Genomic DNA, 6,832 nt, shown 5'->3' with positions numbered 1-6,832 from the left:
TATTAATAGAATTAAAAACTAAACAGGTCAGGTGTGGTGGCTTACGCCTGTAATCCCAACACTTTGGGAGGCCAAGGCAGGAGGATCACTTGAGCCCAGGAGTTCGAGACAAGTCTGGGCAACATGGCAAAACCCCATCTCTACTAAAGGTAAAAAATAAACTAAACAGTTTAAAAGTCTGAAATGGTTAAAAACATCCATTGTATGGGGAAAGTGGGTTCAGCTGTAGCTGTGTTAGTCTTTTTTTTTTTTTTTTTTTTTTTGAGATGGAGTCTCTCTCTGTCGCCCAGGCTGGAGTGCAGTGGCGCGATCTCGGCTCACTGCAAGCTCCGCCTCCCGGGTTCACGCCATTCTCCTTCCTCAGCCTCCCGAATAGCTGGGACTACAGGCGCCTGCCACCACACCCGGCTAATTTTTTGTATTTTTAGTAGAGACGGGGTTTCACTGTGTTAGCCAGGATGGTCTCCATCTCCTGACTTTGTGATCCACCTGCCTCCCAAAGTGCTGGTATTACAGGTGTGAGCCACCGCGCCCGGCTGCTGTCTTAGTCTTTTGGGGCTACTATAATAAAACACCCTAGAGTGGGTCATTTATAAACAAGAGAAATTTATTGCTCACATTTCTGGAGGCTGGGAAGTCCAAGATCAAGACACCAACAGATTCAGTGTCTGGTGAGGGCTGCTGTCTGCTTCAAAGACAGTGCTTTCTCTCTCTATTCCCACATGGTAGAAGAGGCCTGGGAAGCTCTCTTGAGCCTCTTTTATAAGGGCACCAATTCCATTCATGAGGGTGGAGCCCTCATGATTTAATCATTCCCCCAAAGCCCCACGTCTGAATACATTGGGTATCAGGTTCCAATGTATGGATTTTGGGGTGATACCAACATTCAGACCATAGCAGTTGCTAATGGGGTCTCAGCACTCCCTGACCTTGTGTGCATACCACATGCACTCACTATTCACTATTATTTTATGAAAGTTGCCAGAATCAAAATGGAGTCACTTGGCCCAGAGCGGTGGGTCACACCTATAATCCCAGCACTTTGGGAGGTTGAGGTGGGCGGATCACTTGAGCCCAGGAGGAGGCTAAGCCTGCAGTAAGCCCTGATCACGCCACTGCACTCCAGCCTGGGCAACAGAGGGAAACCCTGTCTCAAAAAAAACAAAAAACGCCGGGCGCGGTGGGTCACATCTGTAATCCCAGCACTTTGGGAGGTTGAGGTGGGCGGATCACTTGAGCCCAGGAGGAGGCTAAGCCTGCAGTAAGCCCTGATCACACCACTGTACTCCAGCCTGGGCAACGGAGGGAAACCCTGTCTCAAACAAAAAACGCCGGGCGCGGTGGGTCACATCTGTAATCCCAGCACTTTGGGAGGCTGAGGCAGGCGGATCATGAGGTCAGGAGATCTCGACAATCCTGGCTAACATGGTGAAACCCCATCTCTACTAAAAATACAAAAAGAAAATTCACCGGGCGTGGTGGCGGGCGCCTGTAGTCCCAGCTACTCGGGAGGCTGAAGCAGGAGAATGGCGTGAACCCAGGAGGCAGAGCTTGCAGTGAGCCGAGATCATGCCACTGCACTCCAGCCTGGGCGACAGAGCAAGACTCCATCTCAAAAAAAAAAAAAAAAAAACCAAAAAAAAAACAGCAATAACAAAACAGAGTCACTAGTATTTAAAAAAAAACAAGGCTGGGTGTGGTGGCTCATACTTGCAATCCCAGCACTTCAGGAGGCTGAGGTGGGAGGATTGCTTGAGCCCAGGAGTTCAAGACCAGCCTGGGCAACATGGCAAGACCCTGTCTCTACAAAAAATTATAAAATTACCCAGGCATGGTGGCGCACACCTGTAATCCCAGCTGCTCAGGAGGCTAAGGGGGAGGATCACTTGAGCCCAGGCAGTAGAGGTTACAGTGAGCCGAGATCGTGCCACTGCACTCCAGCCTGGGCGACAGAGTGAGACCCTATCTCCAAAAAAAAAAAATTAATCAGTTAATTTTAATAATTTATTTTAACACAAATTACCTAGAACTTAGCAGCTTAATTAATTAATTAACTTAAAAAAAAAAACCCTGACAGTACAGTCAGGGAAGGATATGAAGAGAGAATTGTTATGCTTATATGCCTCCTAAGAAAAATAATCACAGGCCAGGCATGGTGGCTCACGCCTGTAATTTCAGCACTTTGGGAGTCTGAGGCAGGTGGATTACTTGAGGTCAGGAGTTCGAGATTAGCCTGGCCAAAATGGTGAAACCCCGTCTCTACTAAAAATACAAAAAAAAAAAATTAGCCAGGTGTAGTGCCCCACACCTGTAGTCCCAGCTACTTGGGAGGCTGAGGCAGGAGAATCACTTGAACCCAAGTGAGCCAAGATCGTGCCATCACACTCCAGCCTGGGTGACAAGAGTGAAACTCTATCTCAAAAAAAAAAAGAGAAAAAGAAAAACAATCACAGGTCGGGCACAGTGGCTCACACATGTTATCCCAGCACTTTGGGAGGCCAAGGCAGGAGGATCACTTGAGGTCAGGAGTTCGAAACCAGCCTGGCCAACATGGCGAAACCCTGTCTCCACCAAAAATACAAAAATTAGCCAGGCATGGTCGCACACGCCTGTAATACCAGCTACTCGGGAGGCTGATGCAGGAGAATCGCTTGAACCCAGGAGGTGGAGGTTGCAGTGAGCCGAGATTACACCACTGTACTCCAGCCTGGGCGACAGAGCCAGACTCTGTCTCAAAAAAAAAAAAAAAAAAAAAAAAAAAAAAAAAAGAAAAACAATCACAAATGACTATAAAAACCACAACCTGCAACCTTCCACACAAAAAAAGAAAAAATTAATTAATTAAAAAAAATAAAAATACTTCTGTGAGGGAATCTGCCCAGCAACTGCCTGGCTAACCCCAGACTGGTGTCACCTGATCTCTGTAGCCAAGCATAATTATTTCAAAACAATTATATAATCCTCCTCATTTTTTCCCTTTGAAAACATTTGTCTTCATTTACCTCCCTGAATACACACTGGTTTCTATAGCATGTGTATTCCCATTGCGATGTTCTATTCCCAAATAAACGTCATTTTCTTTTAAAGAGCCTCTCTGTTATTTAGGTTGACACCTTAAAGGGAAAACAGTGTTTGGGATGGAGTGAACTGAAATTATACCTTTCCTCCCTCCAAGGGAAGAATCAAGCATCATTCAATATTAGCTAATGTGGAAAATGCTTTGAAATGGGCAAGAGATGCCAGGCGCAATGGCTCATGCCTGTAATCCCAGCACGTTGGGAGGCCAAGGCAGGTGGATCATTTGAGGTATGGAGTTCAAGACCAGCCGGGCCAACATGGTGACACCCCATCTCTACTAAAAATACAAAAAATTAGCCAGGCATGGCGGTGTGCATGCCTGTAGTCCCAGCTACTCATGAGGCTGAGGCAGGAGAATCACTTGTACCTGGGAGGCAGGGGTTGCAATGAGCTGAGATTGTGCCACTGCACTCTGCATGGGTGACAGAGCGAAACTCCATCTCAGAAAAAAAAAAAAAAAAAAGGCAAGAGAGAGGAAGATGACCCCATATTATTTTAAAAGAAGCCAGGTCAAAGTCATGTGAATAAAAGGAATACAAATTTGTTTGGTATGAGACGTGGCAGAGGTGGATTGGGATGAAGTGGCAAGAGGATCCCCTCACAAAGAAGTCAGACCCTCTATGGAAGTGTGTTTGGTTTCAAGAAGTGTTAGAAGGAAAACCAGGCACAGCCACAGGGAAGCTTCCTGTCACAGTACTCCCCCTCCCAGCAGCAGACAGGCCACAGGCTGCCCCTCTGCAGAGATCTCAGCTGACCCCAGGAGAAAGCCACTAGGATCAGAGAAGAGAGGTGGCTGTGAAATTCCCAAGACACAAGAAGGAATCAAGACTGGAGGGGGTGGGGAAACTGACTAGAAAGTCTTCAAGGTAGGAGACCATGAGAGCTCAGATCAGGAGAAGGGGTAGAAAGGTGGGACCTCCTCTGCAGCCTCCACCTTGAGGCCCAACCCCTTGTCAAGAGACAGGGATGAGGGGGTGGAGCAAATCGGGCCCAGTTTCTACCTTCCCCCACCTTGAAATCCTCCCAGCTTTCTAAGGTTTTAGGATATTGATCTATGTGAAAAACAGCCGATTCAATGTGACGCAGTTTGTGGGCAGTGGGTAAAGAGGGACCTGGCCCAGTGAGGAGTAGCTGCCCTCCAACCAAAGAGTCAGAAAAAAAAAAAAAAGTCAGTTTTGAACACATCTAGTTTAAGGAACTTGTGAGTCGACCAGAGGGAGATGTCCTAGAGGCAGGAGGAAGGCCTGAGCTGGAGGTTTGGGGGCTATAAGCATATGGATGGAAGTGAATGAGGTCATCCCAAAAAAGTGTGCAGAGTAAAGAGAGGGTCTGTGGCAGACCTGGAGGACACCAGTATTTCAGGCTGTCCTAGCCCAATCAGCCAAGACCACCAAGGAACAAACCCATGGTTTGATGAAGTCAGGTTTCTTGTCCCCTTGTAATGAGACAGACAGCACACTGGAGAAACCAAGGAGTGTCCCACTAAGCACAAAGGAAGATAGTTTTACAGGGTTTGGGAGGGGGTGGAGATGAGGTGAAATTTAAATGAAGCAATATTTTGATAGGCTCAAAGCAAAGCAGAACTGTGTATAAAGGGGCTGGCATCAGTTCTGGACTGCCACAGGACCTACAGTCCTGTTTCTTTGGAAAAAATAAGATAGATGTAGAATATTGTGTTCAAAACTTCCTTACCTGGATCTCTGTACCTGCATTATAAACCCTGTCTATTTAGTGACTTAGATCTTCCAGGCAAGTGTTTTTCTTTTTCTTTTTCTTTTTTTTTTTTTTTTTTTTGAGCTGGAGTTTCACTCTGTCACCAAGGCTGGAGTACAGTGGCATGATCTCAGCTCACTGCAACCTCTGTCTCCCGGGTTCAAGCGGTTCTTCTGCCTCAGCCTCGAGTAGCTGGGACTATAGGCACGTGTCACCATGCCCAGCTAATTTTTGTATTTTTAGTAGAGACAGGGTTTCGCTATGTTGGCCAGGCTGGTCTCGAACTCCTGGCCTCGAGTGATCCCCATGCCTTGGCCTCTGAAAGTGTTGGGATTACAAGCGTGAGCCACTGCACCCGGCCTATTAATACAATTTTGTAAACCAAAAAGTACCTGAGACAGGTCTCTATCAGTTTAGAGATTTATTTTACCATGGTTGAGGACGAACCTGGGAAAGAGACAACAGCCACGGTAGAATCTGTGGCCCATACTTTTTTTCCAAAGAGGAGTTTGAGGCCAGGTGGGGTGGTTCACGCCTGTAATCCCAGCACTTTGGGAGGCAAGGCAGGAGGATTCCTTGAACTCAAGAGTTTGAGACCAGCCTGGGCAACATGGCGTAACCCTGTCTCTACAAAAATCACAAAAAATTAGGCTGGGCGCGGTGGCTCACACCTGTAATTCCAGCACTTTGGGAGGCCAAGGCAGGGGGATCACCTGAGGTCAGGAGTTTGAGACCAGCCTGGCCACCATGGTGAAACCCCGTCTCTACTAAAAATACAAAAATTAGGCCAGGCATGATGGCTCACGCCTGTAATCCCAGCACTTTGGGAGGCCGAGGTGGGTGGATCATGAGATCGGGAGTTCGTGACCAGCCTGACCAACAGCGTGAAACCTCGTCTCTAAAAAAATACAAAAAAAAATTGCTGGGCATGGTGGTGAGCACCTGTAATCCCAGCTACTCAGGAGGCTGAGGCGGGAGAATCTCTTGAACCCAGGAGGCAGAGGTTGCAGTGAGCCAAGATCACGACACTGCACTCCAGCCTGAGCGACAGAGCAAGACTCCTTCTCAAAAAAAAAAAAAAAAAAATTAGCTGGGCGTGTTGGTGTGCGCCTGTAATCTCAGCTACTTGGGAGGCTGAAGTAGAAGAATCCCTTGAACCTGGGAGGCGGAGGTTGCAGTGAGCCAAGATCGTTGCAGTGAGCCACTGCACTCCAGCCAGGGTGACAGAATAAGACTCCATCTAAAAAAAAAAAAAAAAAAAAAAAAGGCAAAACATAATTAAAGTTAGAATTAAAAAAAAATTAGCCAGGTGTGGTGGTGTGTGCCTATAAACACAGCTACTCAGGAGGTTGAGGTGGGAGAATAGATTGAGCCCAGGAGGTCCAGGCTGCAGTGAACAATGGTCTTGCCTCCAGCCTGGGTGACAGAATGAGACCCTGTCTCAAAAAAACAAAAACAAGGCCGGGCACAGTGGCTCACACCTGTAATCCCAGCACTTTGGGAGGCCGAGGTGGGCGGATCACAAGGTCAGGAGATCGAGACCATCCTGGCTAACACGGTGAAACCCCATCTCTACTAAAAAAATACAAAAAAAAAATTAGCCCGGCGTGGTGGCGGGTGCCTGTAGACCCAGCTACTCAGGAGGCTAAGGCAGGAGAATGGCATGAACCCAGGAGGCGGAGCTGGCAGTGAGCCCAGATCATGCCACTGCACTCCAGCCTAGATGACAGAGCAAGTTTCCGTCTCAAAAAAAAAAAAAAAAAAAAAACCACAAACGAACAGCCCCTGCCCTCCCCCCAAAAAAGACAAACTGCATCTCACACACAGGTGACCCCTGTGAATACAGTCTCTGAGGAGTGATGGAAGAGGAAGCCCTGTGAGAGGTGCAGACTGCTACCCTCTAGCCAGGATGCCTAAATAGTAGAGGGCAGTTTCATTAGTGACATCAGTTTGCAAACTGAAAAGAGACACTCTCCTGTAGGTACCAAAGGTGCTCTCTCTTTGTATAGGGAAAAGGCAGGCTGGTTGTTTTTTGTTTTTG

This window comes from Pan paniscus, chromosome 9, assembly GCF_029289425.2.
Source record: "Pan paniscus chromosome 9, NHGRI_mPanPan1-v2.0_pri, whole genome shotgun sequence".
NCBI classification, from domain to species: Eukaryota; Metazoa; Chordata; class Mammalia; order Primates; family Hominidae; genus Pan; species Pan paniscus.
Note: the sequence above shows the minus strand (reverse complement) of the source record.